At 38.8% G+C, this 21,316-nt stretch overlaps 1 protein-coding gene and 1 pseudogene across 1 annotated transcript in view; one reads left to right on the forward strand and one right to left on the reverse strand.

Moving 5' to 3' along the window:
• SDK1 (sidekick cell adhesion molecule 1) overlaps nt 1-21,316 on the forward strand; it is an 858,579-nt gene that overhangs the window by 453,998 nt on the left and 383,265 nt on the right.
• Nucleotides 6,390-7,451, reverse strand: LOC123631513 (annotated as a pseudogene).

Consider the following 21,316-nt stretch of genomic DNA (forward strand, 5'->3'; position numbering starts at 1 on the left):
CATATAAACATTATTCTCTCCCTTTTGTTCAAACAGAATCGATAGACATCTTTTCCCTTACACTTTAGTGGTGGTTGAAATAAACATTGTTTTGTTTTCAGGGTGTAAATAGGAAATGAGACTTGACAATGTATTCATTATCATTAAAATTCTTTTATTCCTGAAAAGACTTACTATTAAAATCACTTATAAAAAAATTCATAAGGAAAACTTTCAGCAGTAGAATGTTGCCCTTAATCTTCTTTCTTCTTTTTCCCAGTTACTTTTAATTTTCTGGCATTGTTTGAATGATAATTATAATTGGCAAAATTCTTTTTTCTATACATAAGCATCTAAATTCTGATTAACTCATGAAATTGCAAAGAAAATACTTATTCCATCTGGCCAAAAAGGCAAAGGTGACAGTGCAGCCACAAAGTGAAACTAGTTGTACTGGAGATGCGTATGTCCTGTGTTCCTACCGCTGTAGCTGTCTCAAAGAGCATCTTCTTACCCTAGAGATGCACCTATGTAAAAATAAGTAAATACCAGCAGAAACTGAGTGTGACTCTAGAAAAACTAATGGCATTGGTACAGAATCCCTTCTAGTTTCCTCAATTTCTGTATCTCAGATAGTCCCAAAGCACATTTTTATGAATAGTAACTCTGGATGATGATTCCTTGGTTTTTTTTTTTTTTTTTTTTTTTTTTTTTTTTTTTTTTCAGCTGTCCTGGGCCCTATCTGTTCTCTCCTTATAGAATACTGGCCAGTTCACCGTAATACAGTTAACTTAGAAATGCACTCTTAAAACCACTCTGAAGTTGACCTGCGTGGCAAAAGTATGACAAGTCTGTTCTCTCTGCTGTCCCTTACACGTACAGTAGCTTTGTGAAGTACTACATAAAAGCAGTTTTAAACATAAGAGGTTGTTTGGTTGGTGCCCTTCTACCTCAGGACTGCTGGAGTTTTTGTTGCTGTCAATGTCAGATGCAGATAGCCCAGCAACCACTCTCAGTAGTCTGAAGAGAAGGGAATTGATTATAAGAGCTAGATTCTTATAGGGCCATCGGAAGGACTGGAGGGGCAGGCTCTGGACTGAGCATGGGAATGACACTCTGAGTTAAAGCGTAGGAGCGGATGCACTCTGGGAGGGGGCAATCTCAAACTTGTGGCCCCAGCTGCCAGCCCTGGGACCTTATTCCCTCTGCCCAGATCAGAAGCAGGAAGCCAGCTCTGTACCTGCTGGCTCCAGGAGAGAGCACTCAGGCGCCAGCATCTCTAGCGCACACCCTGCCTCTTTATACTCGTGAAGTGGCTGTTGCTGCTGACAGCAAACACCCTCATGTCTGCACTTGTCAGAAGAAACAGCAAAAATGTGGACTCCCCTACTTTTCTCTCTATCACCCGCAGCAACAGTGCATGCAGCCGATGTGTGGAACTCCATGAGGGGGTCTAAGAAATGTAGCCTTGAGCCTTCTAGCATCTGCCAGGCTGATGCCCTACTACAGAGGGGTTATGTGGAGTTGAGCAATCCATTCTGTGATGTCTGCCTCCCAGTCTGCGTTTGAAGCACAGTTAGCTCTTGCAAAGAAGTCGTGTTTTATAATGTTTTCTGCATGCTGCACAGTTCCAATGCCCTTATTCCTATACCTTTAGGTCATTTATATGGTGCTCAAACAGTGCTCCCCAAAGGTCCCTCAAAAATCATCATTTGGTACGGTATCTCCCAGTGCCAGATGAAGTGGAACTCGGGCTTGAATCTTTAGGCAGTGTGGATCTCCTGCTCATTCCTGAGAATAGGGCCTGGGCTTAGGGTGGGGTTTAGGAAGTGGAATTTAATCGTTTGTTGGGTATCCTCTGTTCCCTGAGTATAGTTGTCATTGGTTGGCACAAGTGCCATGGCTAACTAGGTCTTTTCTGAGGGAGCAGAGCTTGACCATACACTAGATAGGATAAAGCTATTCTTCAAGGATTGCTTCTGAATTGATTGACCCTAAGAAAGTCTAGTGACAGAGAAAATTAATTCTACTTCTAGCTGCTTTTACTACTTTAACATGTAAATAAGTGTTCCTAGGTAATCCCTTTTAAAATTAATCATTTTAATGCTTGTGTTATTTTGTTATATTGTGTCATTTTTGTGTTAGGTTATTTTAGAAATGGTGAGGTCATTTGTATATACTTCCTGAATTAAAAAAGAAAAGTGGTAATGCATTGAAAAAAAGGTATCCTCTAACTTCTGATTAGACATGGAACATTAACTTTACACTTCTATCTCCTCTTCCTCTTGAAACTCCATGAAAATGACAGTAAGAGAATAAGAAAGTATAAACTACAAGGGCAAAGGAATTAGAGAGGAGACAACAGTGGGCTATATATGAGATAGTTCAAAAGACCTTCCAAGGACAGAGATCAGCTGGAACCCTAGGAGCTAATTAGTAGAACAGAGACAATGACAGTCAAAGAGCCTGCAAATCAATTTCCCCTCACATGCTGGCAAGGCTCCAGGACAAGGGCTGTGTTTGGTCAGGTGGGGCAGGCAGGAGTAGAGGCAAGTATATATACAGCGTGGCCACCAACCAGCTCTGCACTCTTTCTCACCACCACCCATCTCTGTTGTGCAGTACCAAGTATTTATTCAGTAGAGAAGTTGAACTAGAGAGAGACGCGATGCTCAGGAATACCGGTGGCAGCAGAGGGTGGGGTGAGGGCATCAGAGATGAAGCCTGCATACCACATGGTGGGACCACCAGCCCATTTTCTGCCTTTCGCCCCCAGATACTAGCAACCAGATGTTTATACCACAGTTTAGAAGCCAGGGGGTTGTCTCTGAAGAAACCGGATGGATTCAGAGAGACTTTCCAACATTTATATCTGAAAGCAGAACTCATGCTAGGTATTTCAACAGAGGGATTTAATGTATGGTATTGATTTCATAGGTGATGGAGGGCTGAAAGACCAGAAAGGAGGTAACCTAGTGCTGGAAACAGCTACCATCTCTAGAGCTGGGGGACAGAAAGGACAAGGCTGTTGCCACTATGACCCAGCACCTGGGACAATGGCCCTCTTGAGCTGGGCTCAGACATCTGAGGAGATGGTGCCACCTGCTGGCTTCTGGAGGCTTCGAGGGGCACAGTATCCTGAGAGTGCAGAATAATCTGGAGGGAGCCTGTGGAGCAGTTCCTAGGAGTGTTGCTCATGGGAAACCTTGGCCCCACAGCAGGGGGCAGTGGGAAAGAGTCCCCTCTCCCCTCCGCCTGTCCTCCAGTTTCTCTGTGGCCACTCATTGGCAGGCCCTGACAAGGAGCCAGCTTGCAAAGGAGTCTGTGAGACTCTGCAGAAAGCAGGGTATGGAAGGGTGAGTTTGGGACTGAGAGATCAGAAGTGAATGGCCCACACGGGCAAATACCAGATCAAATGCTAAAAAAATGTGAAAGTGATTATCTTTTGGGAACGGGACTTGGGGCTAGGGAGGGTGGGACAGGGGACTGCTTAGTATTTGGAGAGAAGTTAGAGTATGTGGAAATTAGCTTGACAGTGGAAAAAGGAGCTTTGACTCTGTAGCCCCCCTGCTCGATTTGAATCACAGCTCTGCTACTCATTTGCTGTGTCACCTTGGGAAAGTCCCTTAACTTCTCTGTGTCTTAGTTTCCTCATCTAAAAAATGGGTCTAATGACAGTGCCTAGCTCTTAGGGTGTTATGAGGGTTGTTTACTGTTTGTGAAGCCCTTAGAACCGTGTCTGGCATTATAGTAAACATTATATAAGTGCTGGTTAAACAAAAGTACCTGGATTATGGCTTGTGTCCTGAAGGGCTGAGATAGTGGACAAAACCTAAATTTAGGTGAACAGGAGCATAATGTTGCTAGATCAACCTACTTAGTAGAACTGCAGCCAGTGAGTAGGAGTTGCAGAAGCAGATTTAACCCTTGGGAACTGTTTTGCATTTAGATACTGGGGTTCCAGCTTTTACAAGGGAACTGAGGCAGAAACAATGTCATATGGACCAGGTCATGGTAGTATGGGCTTGAGGAAAGACTGACTTTTTGGCAGTCCCCAGAGCATTTATCATGAGCCTAAGGTAACACGATGTCCTGGATCCTACTATGCAGAGGCATGAGGCTGCTAGAGGGACTACTGCCTGTCTTCCTTCCTCAGTACCCAGTCGAGGCTGAGTGGGATGGCATTGGTCACTCCCCTGAGTGGGAAGGAAAATTGGGGAAGGTCGGGGCTCACAACAGGTGCCCACTCAGCTTCAGGAAGCCTCCAGTTCCCCATCTCTGAAAGGGGAATCAGTTTGTGAAATGGACCCTAATCAAGGGGGATCAGTCCAGGCTGTGCTCTAGGGATACAATTTGTTTCTGGGTCCTTTGGCCAGATGTGGAGCAAAGTTCCTAGATACCTGGCATTGCTTTGAAACTTGCATGGAACCCTAAGCTTGGCCTCTTAGCACTGCCTGGCTCCAGACCATGCTGCCTCTCCCTGCCACCACACCCTGTCCTGGCTGGATCCTGACCTGCAGCCGCCTGTGAGGCTGCGTGTCCAGCGTTCTTCACCACGGACCTGGCTGCAGGTGCCTACGCCTTCCCGCCTCCCCCTTCTCTCCCTTCCCTTTCTTCAGTCATCTCTAGTGAGCACTGGAGAGTTAATTTTGTCATTTCCCTTAATAAGTCGTGTGTTCTTGAACGCAGACACTGTGTCTTACACAGCTTTGTCATCACTGTTCCTCTGCCCAAGCAGGCCCAGCAAAGAACTGACCCGTGTTATTACAGTTGATGAATAAGTAAATCTCACAAATTGGGCCTTTATGCTGTCAATCTCTTCTCTACTGCCCAACTGATGTCCTTTCAGGCACCTGAATATTTGTTTCTTCTCTCCCTCCCATCATCCATTTATTCATCCATCCTCACCTCCTATCCTCTCACCTGACCATCATTCTCCCTATGAGCTTGTTGACTTAACATCAGGACCACTGATGGCTCCTGCTTGGACTCTGATTCCCTTCCACCTCGTCTAGTGCATGCTGTAGCCCGAGGTTATACTGTAGAAAGCTTAAGGAATACATTTAATTGTGCTTGGGAACAGTGATCTACTAACATTGTGATATTATAACTCAAACCTTTCATATAAAGGGAAGGAAAGGATTCATTTCACAATAATACTGAGAACTGTGTGGGAGATAATGGAAGAAAGGGTCAAAGGATTCCAGAATCCTTCAAATGGGGTGATGACAAAATTCATACCATTAAGAAGAATGATGTGCTGTTATGAAAGATATCAGCCCAATTGTCCCTTTAAAAAGTTATATTTTCACGTAAGTGTTATAAATTAAATATTTTGGTCTGTTTCTATAAAAGACAAATAACACATTTCTAAATTTGAGGGCAACCCTCTAGTATTAAAAGATCCTGTAAATGATTCATTTAACTTGTTTTAAATCTTCTTTTCCTCTTTGAAAAGACATGATCGTTATTAATCAGCTGAACATAAGATATATTCCTCACAGACAGAAAAGCTATGTATTTGAAGGTCTTTATGCTCTATAAAGAAAGAGCCTGCCCAGCGACTGACGTGACGAATACTGAATATTTCAGTGCACAATGGTGGTTGCTTTCAGCTTATGAAAGGCTTCCTTGTGCCTTAGATAGTCTTCAGGTTTCTTTCTTAGTGCAAACTTTTAAGTAGACCCTTGAGCCTCTGCCCTTTACAGCTTTTGCATCCTTCTTGTGTTAATTCTATAGCTATTGTCAGCAACTAAGCAATCTTGTTTTTTCTTTAGATTTGGAAAGCTATAAACTGTATCTTTTTAAACCTTCCACTCCTCTGCCACTTACTGAGCTGTTGGAAGCAAGGTTTAAAGCATAAATGAGGTGTCAGCGTTCAGAATACTGGATTCTTCAATGGCTGGGCCGTCTGGTTATTCTAAGATCACAGAAAGGGAGTGGGCTTAAGTGGGGGCAGGGAGCAGCATTTTTGCACAATTGAAGTCACCCTGGAAAATGTAGCTGGATCTACCTAAGCCTGATTAGGACCTCTCCATGTCAGGGCAGGTGCTTCCTGCCCTGCTCCCTGGGGAATATGAACATCCTGAAACCCTCTTGCCCTGAGGGCACCCCAGCCCCAATATATGAGGACGCAGTCCTTGGACTTAGCACATGCTGGATTTGTTTTATTTTTAAGAAACATGTTTTCTTTCTTTCTTTCTTTCTTTCTCTTCTTTTTTTTTTTTTTTTTCGTTGCATTCCGGTGATATTTTATTTAGTAGTAAAAGGTAATCATTGATTTTAAGATACTATGCTAATTTTTCTTTCCTTTGAATGTCACACTAATTATACATAAGATAGTACCAGATAATAAAAGTATTTACATACTGAATACAAAATAGATATAAAGTAACTGAAAAATGAATTAGTTATCCATTGATTCATTTTGCTTTCCCACTGTCCATCCTTGGTTTCCTTTTTCTTTGCCTTTTGTAAATCCTTTTCTTTCTTGCTTTCAAGTCGACTTTTGGGTCTGGTTTTATCGGCCATATTTCTGTCGGTTTCTCCTTAGCTGGTATAACAGAAACGTCTGCAGTGGGGTTATGTGGAAGAAGAGTCTTTGGCTCTTGCTATCTGAGTTTCTGTACATCTTTCACTTGCTGTTTCTCTTTGTATTTCGCAGCTGTGATGGATCTTATGACACGCCAAGGGGTATTTGGTGACTGGTAGTGAGCATTTTCATATAAAGTTGCTCCTCCAAAACTTCCCTGGAAAATCTTTATAAGATTTAATACAAAGCAAGGTTTTGTTTCTACAAGAGCAGCATCTTCTATTTACGTGGAAGTTCCAAAACTATGTTCTATTATCCAAAATAGTGAAAGTAAGCACATGGTCCCACACATGCTTGGCTTTGGGGATGATACTATGGTGTTTTAATGATCTGAACTAACAGCTCTTTTGATAAAGCATAATGCAATTATCAAAAGCAAGGTCAAAGGACAAAGGCCCCAGAACCTTTCAAACAGTTTCCAATCATCTTGTGTTTAGCTGGGGTATGAGCATTTTGAGCAAGAAATTTTGCAGATGCTCAATAAGGTAAATTTGAAATCCACACATAGAGATCCTGTTTTTTCTTAGCTTCAAAATAGATGCATTTATTACAGTTTTTCATTTTATAGACCTCACAAATAATCACAAATAATTTATCTTTTATGATGCATTTTAGTATCTGCTTTAGAATAAGGCATCAGCATTCTCAAGTCCTGCATTAAATGTCTTATTGTGAAATTTATTTCTGTGGAAGAAAAGGTGAAAATCTGTTCCTTATTTTTCTACTTGCCCTTGCAAATAGAGCCTGGAATACAGTCTCAGTCTCTCTCTTCTTCCTCCACCTCTTCTGAGCTGCTTACCTGGTAACCAGGCATTGTTTTTTGCTGCTTTTTGGCTTTTTTTTTTTTGCCTCCAATCTGCTTCCTCTTAGTTGCTGCCATGAAATGTGTTATCTTTATAAAATTTCTCTAATATGCTCCTTGGATTCATTTTACATTTTATGATTTTACCACCTTCAAAAGTGTGTTATGAAATATTTCAGATACACAAAACAAGAAGAAAGGAGCATGTAATGAATGACTGTATACCCAGCAGTGCCGCTTGAAAGCATAAAACATTACCAGTGTGGTTGAAGGCCCCTTTTTACCTTTCCCATCTCTCAAGACATAGAGATTGACCTGAATGTTAGCTTCTACTTCATATTTATTTTATAGTAATTTTAAAAATAGAAGAAAATGAAGGTATATGTAGCAAGGGAATAGCTTTGGGACATGGTACAGTTTGAAAGTTTGTCTCTCCTGAAACTCACATTGAAACTTAATCCCTAATGTGGCAGTGTTAAAAGGTGGGGCTTTTAAGAAGTGATTGGTTTATGAGAGCTTTGTCCTCCTGAGTGGATTAATGGGCTAAAGTGGGAGGGGAACTGGTGGCTTCATAAGAAGAGGAGGATGAGGAGATACCTGAGCTGGCACTCTCAGCTCCCTCACCACGTGATGCCCTGTGCCCCCTCTGGACTCTGTAGAGCCTCCACCAGCAAGAAGGCTCTCACCAGCTGTGCCCCGTCGACCTTGGACTTCCCAGATTCCAGAACTGTAAGAAATAAATTGCATTCCTTGTAAATTATCCTGTTTCAGAAACAGAAAACGTGCTGAGACAGGATGCATCCACGTTCTGCATTTTAGAGGTTGGACATCATCCTCTCTCCTCCATTTGATTGGCTCTGAAGACGTCTGTTTTAGATCCTCTGTCTCTTGCTCTACATGAATTCTTGGACACTAAATTTGGCCTTTAGGAAAAGATTAATGAACTTATTGTAAAAAAATAATGATAGCTATTGTTATTATTGCTCTTACACTATTAAGTGCAAACTCTATGTCAGGCACTCAGCCAGAAACTTTGCAAGTGTTACCACCTTTACTTCTTACAGCAGTCCTGTAAGCATCATTATTCCTTTTCTCAGATGAAGTGACAGAGCCTTAGGGAGGTCAAGTAGCTAGTCCAAGGTTAGTGCCACAACTAAGTAGCTACAAAATCTTTTAACTGCATCAAAACATCCTGGCATACTAGATGACATTTATTAGTGGGGACTCAGATATCTACATCCTTCATTATACTTGGTTGGGACAATGTTCTGTGGCTGTGATTTTTTTTTTTCCTTTATAGGTATGTTGGATAGGATGTCATGTAAACTAATGTCACCAGGCATGTCAGGCCAAATGCCAGGCTCGGCTTTCAATAGACCCTGACACCTCCTATAGTATTGCTAGAAGGGGCCTGACTCAAGCCTTATAAATTATTTTGTGAGTTTGTTACATAAGGGGAAACAAAGGTCCAGAAACAAATATGAAGTATCCTGAACTCCTTCAGGAACGGGACCTGAGAGGAGTCTTGCTAACTTTAAAGAACAAAGTGGGGAGGATTGCCTGCACTCATGGAAATTTTTCTTCTATTTCTCACTGTATCTGGTTGTTAAATGTATGTCTTCCAGCTGGTGTTCTCATCCTTCTCTTACTTATCATGAAAAGTTAAATTACATTAAATTGAAAAGTGACACCGATGTATTATAACCCATCACGGTAGATTGAGAACTGAGACCTAACTTAAAATGTGCCCTTTCTAAAGTATCATCTCTAGAAAGTATTTGGCGTTTTTCCCATATTATATAGTTATATGATAAAGTCACAAGAATGGGTTTGTACCCATTTGTATTCTTCCTTGAGTCAAGTAGTAAAATTTGTGAAATTGACTGATTATACTGAGAATAATATCAGTGAGGGCAATAAATCTAAACTTTAGCTCTCATAAAAAGTGTTTCTGGGAAGGTAATGATTCATGATCAGATGCACACACAGACATCACAAGACTACTAAGAAATAGATTCATAACCTTTGGCTTTAAAAATCATAGACTTTTTTTTAGCTCAACCAGCCTGCTGTGCAATTCAACAATTTTGTAAAGTCTTTCTCTTTTTTCGGCTCTCTTGGTTTGCTTAAAAGGAAGAAAAAATGATTAAAGTGATAGAAAACACTTCTGTAAAATGAAAGGGAGAATTGAGTTTGTGTAGGTTAACAAACTTTGTGCACCTGAGGGTTTGATAACAAAAATGATTTTCATTATTTTTGTTTTCTTTGTTTTGATTATTAATGCTGAGCATTTTTCAAATGGGTAGCATTCATTTTTAATTTTTAAATGAATTTTCTGTTGTTTTACACATTTTTGCTAGTTTGTCTTTTGGTGTTCTTGTTTTTCAAGTAAATTGAAATTATAAATATTACAGAGTCAAGTTTATTAATGTCTTCATTATTTATTACATAGTTTTTACATTTAGAAAATAAGTAAACATTTAGTGATTAGATATATACTTACCTGAATTTTATTTTTGTGTTATAGTGTTTAATACTTACTATTTAATTTCTATAACATATATTCACACGTTATAATCTTAAATATGCATAAATGTGATCAAATACATCTTTTTTAAAAGTTCATCGTTTTTACCTTTTCTTGTTGCCTCCTTTTCTCTCTTTTCCTCTGATATATATAAACAAACAAATAGGTATCTTTTCTTATTTTTTTGTATAGTCATGTAGTCCCCTATAGACATGGGCATGCACACATACACACACACACACACACACACAGTTTTTATTGCTAGTGTTTTAAAAAATTTGGACATATTTTATGTGCTTTACTGCATCTTTTCATACTCAACAATACCTACAAAAATCACTGAACCCCATTTCTATAGCTCTAATTCATTCTTTTAAATGGTTGTGTAATAGCCCATGATTACTTAGTATGCCTAAATTAGAGTCTTTTTTCATAAATTCTTTTCCATTGGCAAATTCCATCGGAATTTTATATTGCTATATGGCATGAGGTAAGGATCTAATTTTTTTAAATGACTAGCTAATATTTCCTCTGTTTTTGAAATATCTATTCCTGTCCTATTGATTTATAGTTCTTTCTTTACTATGTATTAATCATGCATATCTATGATGGTCTGTATAGGGTCTCTCTCTTCTATATAGATGTCAATTTTTTGTTGTTGATTTTGTTCAATATCATTTTAAATCTCTTTTTTAAATAATTTTAGGTTTATAAAAGAGTTGTAAGAGAATTCTGATATTTCCTTCACCCAAATTTCCTTAATGTCAACATCTTGGACAATCATAGTACATTTATCAAAACTAAGAAATTTGCATTGGTACAACACTATCACCTAAACTAGAGACTTTATTCTGATTTTCCCAGATTTTCTCCTAATGCCGTTTTACTGTTCCGGGATCCATTCCATGACCCCACATTGCATTTAGTCATGTCTCCTTAGACACCTCCAATCTGACAGTTTCTTGGTCTTCCCTTGTCTCGTGACCTTGACACTCTTGAAGAGCACTGCTCAGTTATTTTTAAAAATGTCCCTCAATTTGGGCTTGTCTGATGTTGTTTCGTGATTAGGCTAGGGTTATGGATTTGGGGGAACAATCTCACAGGGGTGGACTTCTCATCATATCAGGGACATATGACATCAACATGACTTATTACTGGTGGTGTTAGTGTGATCATTTGGCTACGGTGTGTCAGCCAGCTTTCTCCACTGTAAAGTTAGTGTTCTCTCTCGCTGTTCTATGAGAAGTGAGTCATTTAGCCCAGCCCGCATGCAGGGGGAGGGTAGTTAAGCTCCACTCACTAGAGGGAGGAATATCAAAGAATTTGTGGACATATATTAAAACATACACAAAAATTAACATCTTGGGTAGATACTTTGAGGTTATGCAAATATTCTGTAAGTTTTGCCTACTAATTTCAGCATTCATCAGTGGATCTTGCCTACTAACTATTTCTGTGGAATTTTACTGATCATTTTTCTATTTCCCTCATTCTTCCACATTTACTAATTCCAATTCTTCTGTAAGGAAAATTTGTCTCTTCTCCTCCAGTTATTTATTATTCAATCATTATTTATAATAGTATGGATTTAATGTCATTTGATAACCATAGGGTAAGTCCCTCGTGTTTATTCTCCTTCTAAAAACTATTTTGGGGCTTTTATTACTTTTTTGATTCTTCTTATAAACATCAAAATATTTATTTTCCATTTTTAGAAAGTTCAATTGGTATGTACTTCAGAATTTTGTTAACTAATTTTTCAGTTATTCACTTGAGACTCCTTCTGCCTTCTCCATGCTAAAGGCACATGAATATGTTAGACACTGTTTATTCTAAAATTGAAATAGGTGGGCCCATAACTTCTCTATACCCTTGCTTGAGTTTACACGTTCTTCACTTGGAACTATGTGCTTCGGGTATGTACTTCTAAATTTACTGACTAAATTACTATAACATGACTTGGTTCATGTTTTTTTCTGATTTATTCTACATGTTTCTTTCTTCCTCTTTTAGGTGAAGTTTTGATTTCTTATCGTCATGAAATGGAACAATATACCTTTCCCAGAACTATGTAACCCATTTAGGTTACTATATGGGATTTATTATAACCTTCAAGTATATTTGATAAAAATGAGATTTTTGTTTTGGTTAGATTACAGTAGGGGCGTGATTTCCTAACTTCCCATTGCACAGGCTTCAATGTGGCGGGCTTTCTCCTCTATATCCTGGCACGCTGTATTAGAAAGCTTTTAGCCTGTGCGTCTGTCTAATCTGATAAGGAAATGTCTTAATTGTAATTCCATTTTCTTATATTTTTAAAAATTCCTTGTTCTAGCAGTTCTTAGCCAGCGTGGTACTTGAGTATTGACATATATGTATGTTTATTCCCATTATTCATCAGTGAAAATTTCTAGCCGTATTGATGTGCTCTCAGCTACACTAGTACTATCTTTTTTTTTTTCAAAGCTAAGTATTATTTTCTTTGCCATCACATACCAAATGATTCATAAACTAAGACGATATTCAGGGGTTTTTATCGGAATCACTCCTACATACACACAAACCTTATCCCTGAGTCAAAAGAGAAAAGTCCTCTGTACCTTTTGAGATGCCTTATTGACCTGTGGTGTGTTGGAAGCCCAGGTATACCAGCAAGCTGTTCCAGTTTGTTCTTGGCCTAGCAGACTTGTCACAATTCTTGGCTTTGGTTGAGCTGCCTCCCTTTATCTTTATTTTTATATTGACCCCTTTTCCCCTTCCACCCTAAAAGAAATATCCCAAACTCAGATATTTGCCCAATGAAAGGTACTTTTTAGCAAATTTTTCTTATTTTCATAATAAATTCCAAAGCACAGTTAAACTAGAAAGACTAAGCCGATGGTTTTTGAACAAAGGAAGACATAGATGCAGATGATAAAATAAGATACATTATTATTTCATTTATGAGATTTTATGTAATTAGCTATTTCATGTAACTGTTTTTTTTTAAATAGCTGAAAGTAATATTTTATCAACATAACCTTTTTTCCCCTCCTTGTGGTAGCTTTAATGAAAACTTTTCTAATATGTCTCCACTTTTCTTTGGAGCATAGTACATATAATTTATTCTCTTTTCAATGTCACTGCAAGGTTATAATTAAAAGCATAAATTCTTGTTTCATGACTCTTTAGAGCCTACTGAATGTTTAATTGTTTTTTTAAAAAATTCATTAACTGGCCTCAACTATGCATTTTGAGTTCTTATGGATACATTTATATAATTTATTTATTTCAATTGTAGGTTGCCAATGTGCTCTCTCTACATCCCCCCTCCTTAGCCCTAAGGACCATCAAGCTTGACCAGGCAGGAAGATGGGGCTGAGTGTGATAGGTTACTGATCCTTCTCATTGATAAGGACTCCTGAGCAAGGTCTGGCAGGTTCCAGATGACATGGCTGCTCCAAGCTCCTATCTTCTCCATCTCTTTGGTTCTCTCTACTCTTCCCTCCTAGGCCTCCTTTAACATCCTGTAACACATCAAACCTGTCCCATTTCAGGGCTTTTGCACTTGGAGCTCTCTGGATCCTCACCTCGATCTTAATGTGGTTCACCCTGTTTTGTTATTCAATTCTCAAACTACAACATTTGTCTACCCTGAAGATGCCAGTCAGAACTCTGTTAACCAGCTGGTGAGTCCTAGGAGGATAAAACAGCTTGTTGGTTTTAATTTTTAAGTTATTCTGTCCTCATAGAATGAGTTGTGAGTGTTCCTTCTTTTTATTTTCTCTAGCAGAGTTTTTCTTTTAGTTTTTTATTTCAAAATAATTATGCATTCACAGATAGTTATAAAAGTTGTTCAGAGAGTTCCAATGTACCCTTCACCCAGTGGTTGTATTTTACGTATGGTATCATATCAAAACCAGGAGATGGGCTGGGCGTGGTGGCTCATGCCTGTAATCCTAGCACTCTGGGAGGCCGAGGCAGGAGGATAGCTTGAGGTCAGGCATTCGAGACCAGCCTGAGCAAGAGCGAGACCCTATCTCTACTAAAAATAGAAAGAAATTATCTGGACAACTAAAAATATATAGAAAAAATTAGCCGGGCATGGTGGCACATACCTGTAGTCCCAGCTACTTGGGAGGCTGAGGCAGAAGGATTGCTTGAGCCCAGGAGTTTGAGGTTGCTGTGATCTAGGTTGATGCCACAGCACTGTAGCCTGGGCAACAGAGCAAGACTCTGTGTCTGGAAAAAAAAAAACCCCAGGAAATTGACACTGATATCGTGTGTGTGTGTGTGTTGTTCTGTGTCATTTTACCACGTGTAAATTTGTATAGCCACTGCTGCAATCAAGACACAGAACTTATCCTATCACCACAAACATCTTCCTTGTGCTAGCCTGGTGTGCCTGCCTCTCTCCCCTGCAGCATCCCAACCTAGCAACCACTAATCTGTTTTTCATCTCTACAGTTTTATCATTTTGAGAATGTTATGCAAGTGGAATCATACATTATGTGACCTTTTGAGTTTGGTTGTTTTTCACTCAACCTAATACCCTTGAGATCCACCCAAGTTGCATGTATCAATTCGTTTGTTCCTTTTTATTGCTGTACAGTTTTCTGCAGCGTGGAGGTAGCACAGTTTAACTCTTCACCTATTGAGGAACATTTTTCCCCCCAGGTTTTGATTATTACAAATAAAGCTGCTATGGATATATCCGTACAGGTTTTTGTGTAGATGTAAATTTTTATTTCTCTGGGATAAATGTCCAGGAGTACAATTGCCGGGTAGAATGTAGAATGGTAACTGTTATGTTTAGCTTTTTAAAAAAACTACCAAACTTTTTTCCATAGTGGATGTACCATTTACATTTCTTCCAGCAATGTAGGAGAGATTCAGTTTCTCTGCATTACTATTTTTTATTCTAGCTGTTTTAATAGGTGTAAAGTGAATACTTACTGGGGTCTTAATCTTCATTTCACTAATGGCTTGTAATGTTGAACATCTTTTTATGTGCTTATTTGCCATCCACATATTGTCTGTGGTGAAATCCTTCTTGTTCTTTGTCCATTTTCTTTTTTTTTATTTTAGCATATTATGAGGGTACAAAAGTTTAGGTTATGTATATTGCCCTTGCTCCTCCCTTCCCCCCTCCCCCCGAATCAGACCTTCAAGCATGTCCGTCCCCTAGACGGTGCGCATCGCACTCATTATGTATTTTTTTATTGTTGACTTCTAAGTGTTCTTTATATATTCTAAATATGTATCCCTTATCAGATTTGTGTTTTGCACGTATTTACTTCCAATCTGTAACTTGTCTTTGCCTCTAAATTGGGTCTTGTACAGAATAAAAATGTTTAATTTTTTGAAGTCCAATTTACCAATTGTTTTTATTTATAAATTATGCTTTTGGTTTCATGTCTAAGAACTCTGTACCAAGCTGTAGGTCCCAAAGATTTTCTCCCATATTTTCTTCTAAAAATCTTGCAGTTTTACATTTTACATATATATCTATGGTCTATTATGAGTTAATTTTTATATAAGATATATGGGGGTTAGGCTGAGGTTAATTTCTTTTTCCCTATGAATCTCCAATTGCTTTGGGTACTGTTTGTTGAAAAGGCTCTCCTTCCTCCACTGACTTGCTTTTGCACCTTTGTAAAAAGTCAGTTGGCTATACTGTTTGGGATCTATTTCTGAGTTCTCTACTTTGTCCCATTGACCTATCTGTCTATCCCTTTGCCAGTATAACACTGTCTTTATTAGTGTAGCTACAGAGTAAGTCTTAACATCTGGTAGACTTATTTCTCCCACTTCATGCTTTTTTTCAAACTTGTTTTAGCTATTCTAATTCCTTTACCTTTACATATTAATTTTAGAATACTTTTTCATACATCTATAAAAAAATCTTGCTGAGATTTTTATAGGAATCACATTAAACCTTTTATAGACCTGTTTGGAATAAAGCTAATATCCTCCCTTTATTGAGTTTTCTAATCCATGAACTTGGTGTGTCTCTCCCTTTATTTAGAACATTGATCTCTTTCTTTAGTATTTTTGTAGTTTTCCACATACAAGTCCTGAACATATTTACTAGATTTTCACCCAAGTATTTCTGTTGAGTGTGTAAATGATATTTTAAATTTTGTTTTATATGTGTTCATTGATATTATATAGAAATACAATTGGAGGTGGAGAGACTGGGGAAATGTTGGTGAAAATGTGCAAAATTTTAGTTAGAAGGAGTAAGTTTAAGAAATGTATTACCCGTCATGGTGACTATGGTTAGTAACTATATTGTATACTTGAAAATTACTAAAAGAATAGATTGTAAGTATTCACACCACAAAAAAAGTATATGAGATATTGCATATGTTAATTAGCTTGATTTAACCATTTTGCAGTGTGTGTATATATTTATATAAAATAGGTTATTAAGTATGAAATGTCCAATTTCTTTAAGTACTAAGTTTGACAGTTGATCTCTCTGACATTTCACTTTGACACTGCTTCTTTTATTTTTATCATGAAAGCATGTCCTCAGTCTTCAAAAGCATGTTTTGGCTTGTGATTATCTTTCACAATTTTTTGTAGGGCAGTTTTTGTGAAACCATGGGTAAGTCAAAAATTGACATTATTTTCAAATATGAGTTCCATAGTGGAACCAATGCATCAGAGCTCAAAATATCGACAAAGTGTTTGGGAAGGATGTGACTAATAAACACACAGTACAACAATGGTTTGAGAAGTTCTTTTCTAGTGCTTTTAATCTTGAAAATGAGCCACATGGGCAACCTGAGACCAAGATGGATAATGATGAGCTGAAAAGTGTAGTGGAAATGAATCCATGTCAATCTATGCATGAATTAGCAGCAAGGTTTGATGTTATTGTTTCAACAATATTGGACCATTTGAAACAAATGGATAGGGTAAAGAAGCTGGTTAGATGGGTACCACATCAGTTAAATGAGTGTCAGAAGAGAAATCCTCTGGAAGCTTGTCTGTCTTTACTGTTATGACATAAAAGTGAACCACTTCTACACCATATTATTACGTGTGATGAAAAATGGATTCTTTTTGACAATCCCAAGTGCTTGGCACAATGGTTGGATAAGGATGAAGTGCTGAAACACAGTCCAAAACCAAATATTCACCAAAAAAAAACTAATGGTCTGTGTTTGGTGGTCCAGCCCTGGTATTATCCATTACAGCTTCATGAAACTTAGTTAATCAATTACAGCAGATGTCTACTGCACCCAATTGGACCAAATGATGAGGATGCTTGTGATTAAGCAGCCAAGACTGGTTAATAGAGATAGGCCAATCCTCTTGCAAGACAACGCTTGACCACATATGACACAAACAATGCTGCTCAAACTATAGAAGCTGGACTTGCAGACTCTCTGCTATCCACCTTATTCACCAGACCTTGCACCAACTGACTACCACTTCTCCAGGCTTTGGACCACTTCTTGCAAGGAAAAATACTAGATTCTCAACAAGCTGTGGAAAACGCCTTTCATGATTGCATTGCCACTTGCTCTCTAGGCTTCTTTGCTCCTGGCATAAGCAATCTACTGTTAAGATGGCAACACTGTGTCAATAGTTTAGGTGCATACTTTGATTAATTGTACTGCTTCTTGTTTGAGATATAATAAACTACATTTTTGATTCAAAATCGGACATTTCATATTTAATTACCTAATATATTTCAAAACATCATGTTGCACACCATAAATGTATACAATTTTTATTTGTCAATTAAAAATAAATTTGTGCTGTTTTAAGCTACTGGAAATAAGAAATACAAATTTTTGTATATTTAGCTTGCATCCTGAAACCTTTGCTGAACTTACTTATTAGTTATGTGAATTGTTACCATTGTTGTTTTGTAGATTTCTTGGTATTTTCTATGTAGACTATGTCATCTGCAAATACAGTGTTACTCTTCATTTCTGATTTGTATCCCTTCATACCAATGTTCACATTTTCCCCTTTTTGTGTAGATTCTCTTTAGATTGATTCGTGAATCCTTTTGACATAACCTAGTCTTTGCTTTCTCACTATGTAGTTTGAGATGTTCCAGGCTCATCTTGTACATCCCCTGCCCTAGACCCATAATTAACCATTTCTACAAAAATCACTGATTGCTTTTTGTGGGAGATGGCATTTAGAGACCATACCCTGGGCTTTAGGGATTGTAGACAGCACTTTGAACCACTGTGATAGCAGTTCCTCTCTGTGGGTACTATGGACTATAGACTGATCAACCCCTTGAAACTCTGTTATCTATCAGTAAATTCCCGAGTAAGTGCTTGATAATTGTTGGTCAGATGAGTAAATCAATGAAAGAACAAATGAATGAAGCGCATCTTGTGCTAGTCTCTGCTTGGTGATAAAGGAAAAAAAAAATCATCCAGTCTATCCAAAAAAGAAATACTGTCAAAGCAGCTCAGATCACTACCAGTCTTTCAGAGAATTACAAATTAATGACAAACCACAAAACTTCCCTTTAAATCCCCAATCACCTCTTTGCAGCTAGCCTGGCTTCTCCTCCCCTCTCCCTTCCTTTCATGAGCTATTCTCATTTCCATGTTTCTTTCCTCAGCATGAATTTCAAGGCTCTCCATCTCTGCCTCTCTGCTCCTACCACAAACTGCATAAGGCCCTAAAGTGAAAGACAAGGAAAGATTACAAATGCTTATAATTGGAAATCTTCCCTTTTATTCTCATCATAAATAAATGAATGAATGCCAACACTCTATCAGAGGAAGCTCTGAGTCAGTCTTGCCATAAATTTGAATGTGTCTGTGTGATAATGAGAAGGCTGTTGTGGAATATTTCACAGGGCCAGGCTCTATGCTCCTCACACGTACGTACTTTAAACTTATTTTGTTTTAATACACATGACAACTCTACGAGCCAGATAGGTTCCTCTCGTTTCAGAGATGAAGAAACTGAAGCCTAGAGAACTAAAATTTTTCAGGGAGTGTATTAGGATTCAGTTGCTACTGTGACAAATTGCCATAAACGTAGTGACTTAAAACAACACAACACAAATTTATAATCTTACAGTTCTGGAGGTCGGAAATTCGGAATAGGTTTTATTGAACTAAAATCAAGGCGTCGACAGGGCTAAGTTCCTCTGGAGATTGTAGGGAAGAATTCATTACCTTTTCGTTTCTTGCTTCTAAAGGCCACCACATGCCCTGGCTGTGGGTCCTTCCTTCACCTTCAAAGCCAGCAGCAGAACATCTTCAGATCTGTCTCTGGCTCTGGCTCTGTGACTCCTTTTCACTTTTAGGACCCTTGTGATTGCATGGACCCACCCAGATAATCCAAGATAATTTCCCCATCTTAAGATCTTAATCATATCTACAAAGTCCCTTTGCCATGTGAGATAGCATATTTATAGGTTCCAGGGGTTAGGACATGGATGTCTTTGGGGATCATTATTCTGCCAGCCAAGAGAAGGTTCATGTGGCCCAAGTAGGTGGCTAAGAATTGGGTCCCAGAACTCTATGACGTTCACCTTTCTCTGCCTTCTCCACCCAGCAAAAGTTGTTGTCTTTCAGGGAATCACAGAGGTCATTCCTTTATGTAACTCTGGCAAAGGGTTGGCTGTGGCCTTTTATTCTGTTCAAAACTTAGTGCCTGGTTCATTTTAATCATTTTGGGCCAAGGAGCCTAGTTAAATACTGGTTGTGGCAAACCTATAATAAAATGCCTGTTAAAAAATGTGGCTAAGGACCAAGAACAAATACATCACAGCTTAATGAACAACATTGCTGTTCTCTGAGAAGATAAATGGAGGTGATGACATTTTATGTTATTGTGTTATGTTTGTCATGGAAATGAACCTCATAGTCATTAACAATGGCCAGTAGTGGAGACAATAGGGAAAGTAGCTGCTACCCTTTTTTATGTTTTTATTTATTGTTTCCTATTTTTATTTTTGTGTGGAATGTCTAGGAACTAAGAGTGATATTACCTAAATTTGCCTACTGCTTGTATCTCACGTGTGTATTGTCATGGTTAATAATATTTTCAGTATACTCAGTCTTTCTCAACATGGCCCTTTTTGAATTATTTATAGCTATATTTCACCCAGGCAAATCTGAGGTTTCCTTCTTATCTTCTCATTTTAGACACATCCTAAATCAAAACAAAGGGTAAAGCCTTTCCTAGGAAGGTCCAGAGTTGGTACCTCTTGAGAAAAAACATCCCCATTCTCCATAGGAAACTGTTTTCATTAATCTTCAGTGACTGGACCCAGGGATCTTAGTTCTGCCTCTTGTTAGCTAAATTGCTGGCTCTTACCTACTGGAGGAGGTAACTTCTCTTACAATAATAAAGTAGACCTAATTTGGGGAGGTTCTCTCAAGACGGGAAAGGGAACTACTTAACTCCACCTTAGGGTATCATGGGAGCTCCCCTGTTGAGATCTGGTGTATTGCGATGTAGTCGTTCTCCTGGTAGATGGCAGTGCCTGGGACTTCCTCAAACCCAAGTGGTCATAGCATCCACTCCTACATTTTGTCACCAGTTTCACCATCATCAGTGCCACATAAGACAGACACTGTCTTAGCCCCCAGGGAGTCAGATGTGAGACCTACAGAAGCGAGGAGACAGAGAAAAGACAGAGACAAACAGATACCCAGAGAGACAGAGGCAGAGAGTAAGAGGGAAAGAGAGGTGCCCAAAACGCAGCACCATTAACGCCATGACAAAAGTTCACATTGAGTGCTTTTCCTGGCTTCTTTCCTAACTGGACCTGGGGCCAGAGTAGGTGGCAAAGACTGGGGTCAGGGGACATGAAGAATGAATACATTTGAGATAGGCAGTAGATGAAGGACTGGGTTAGAGTCTTGATTTTTCACTTTCTTTGGGGAAGTTATTTCACCTCTGATAGCCTCAGTTTCCTGTCTGTAAAATGGGGCTAATAACAGGGCTCACCCTGTTTGAGGTTTGAGTGTATGCTAGATATTGTGCTAATCACTTTTTTTATATTATCTCATTTAATTCTACCAACACTAAGAGATAGATACAGTTATTATCCCCATTTGACAGATGAGGGCGTAAGGATTAGTGTCAACAGTCAAGCAGCTAGCTTACTCAGTGTCACAATGCCACAGGACCAAGAAGTGTCCAAGAAGGGTCTCCCACGCAATTGTCACTGGGTCCAAACCCTTGGCTCTGAGGGAATTTAAATACGTATAGCTTCGCTGTGAGGACTAGGTGAGATAATGCATGCAGAGTGCTTTAGCAACTTGCCAGGCCCATAGAAAATTTCCAGAAAAGGTTAGTTTTTGTCATTACTGTGAAGAGGGCAGAGCATGAGCTCCATAGGGAAGAAGGGTTGAAAGGGAGCATGGTGCTCCTTTTGAGGGACTGCAGGAACTTCAGTGATGGAGTGAAGGGGGCGTGGCTAGAGGGTCAG

Source organism: Lemur catta, chromosome 2 (assembly GCF_020740605.2).
Source record: "Lemur catta isolate mLemCat1 chromosome 2, mLemCat1.pri, whole genome shotgun sequence".
Taxonomy (NCBI): Eukaryota; Metazoa; Chordata; class Mammalia; order Primates; family Lemuridae; genus Lemur; species Lemur catta.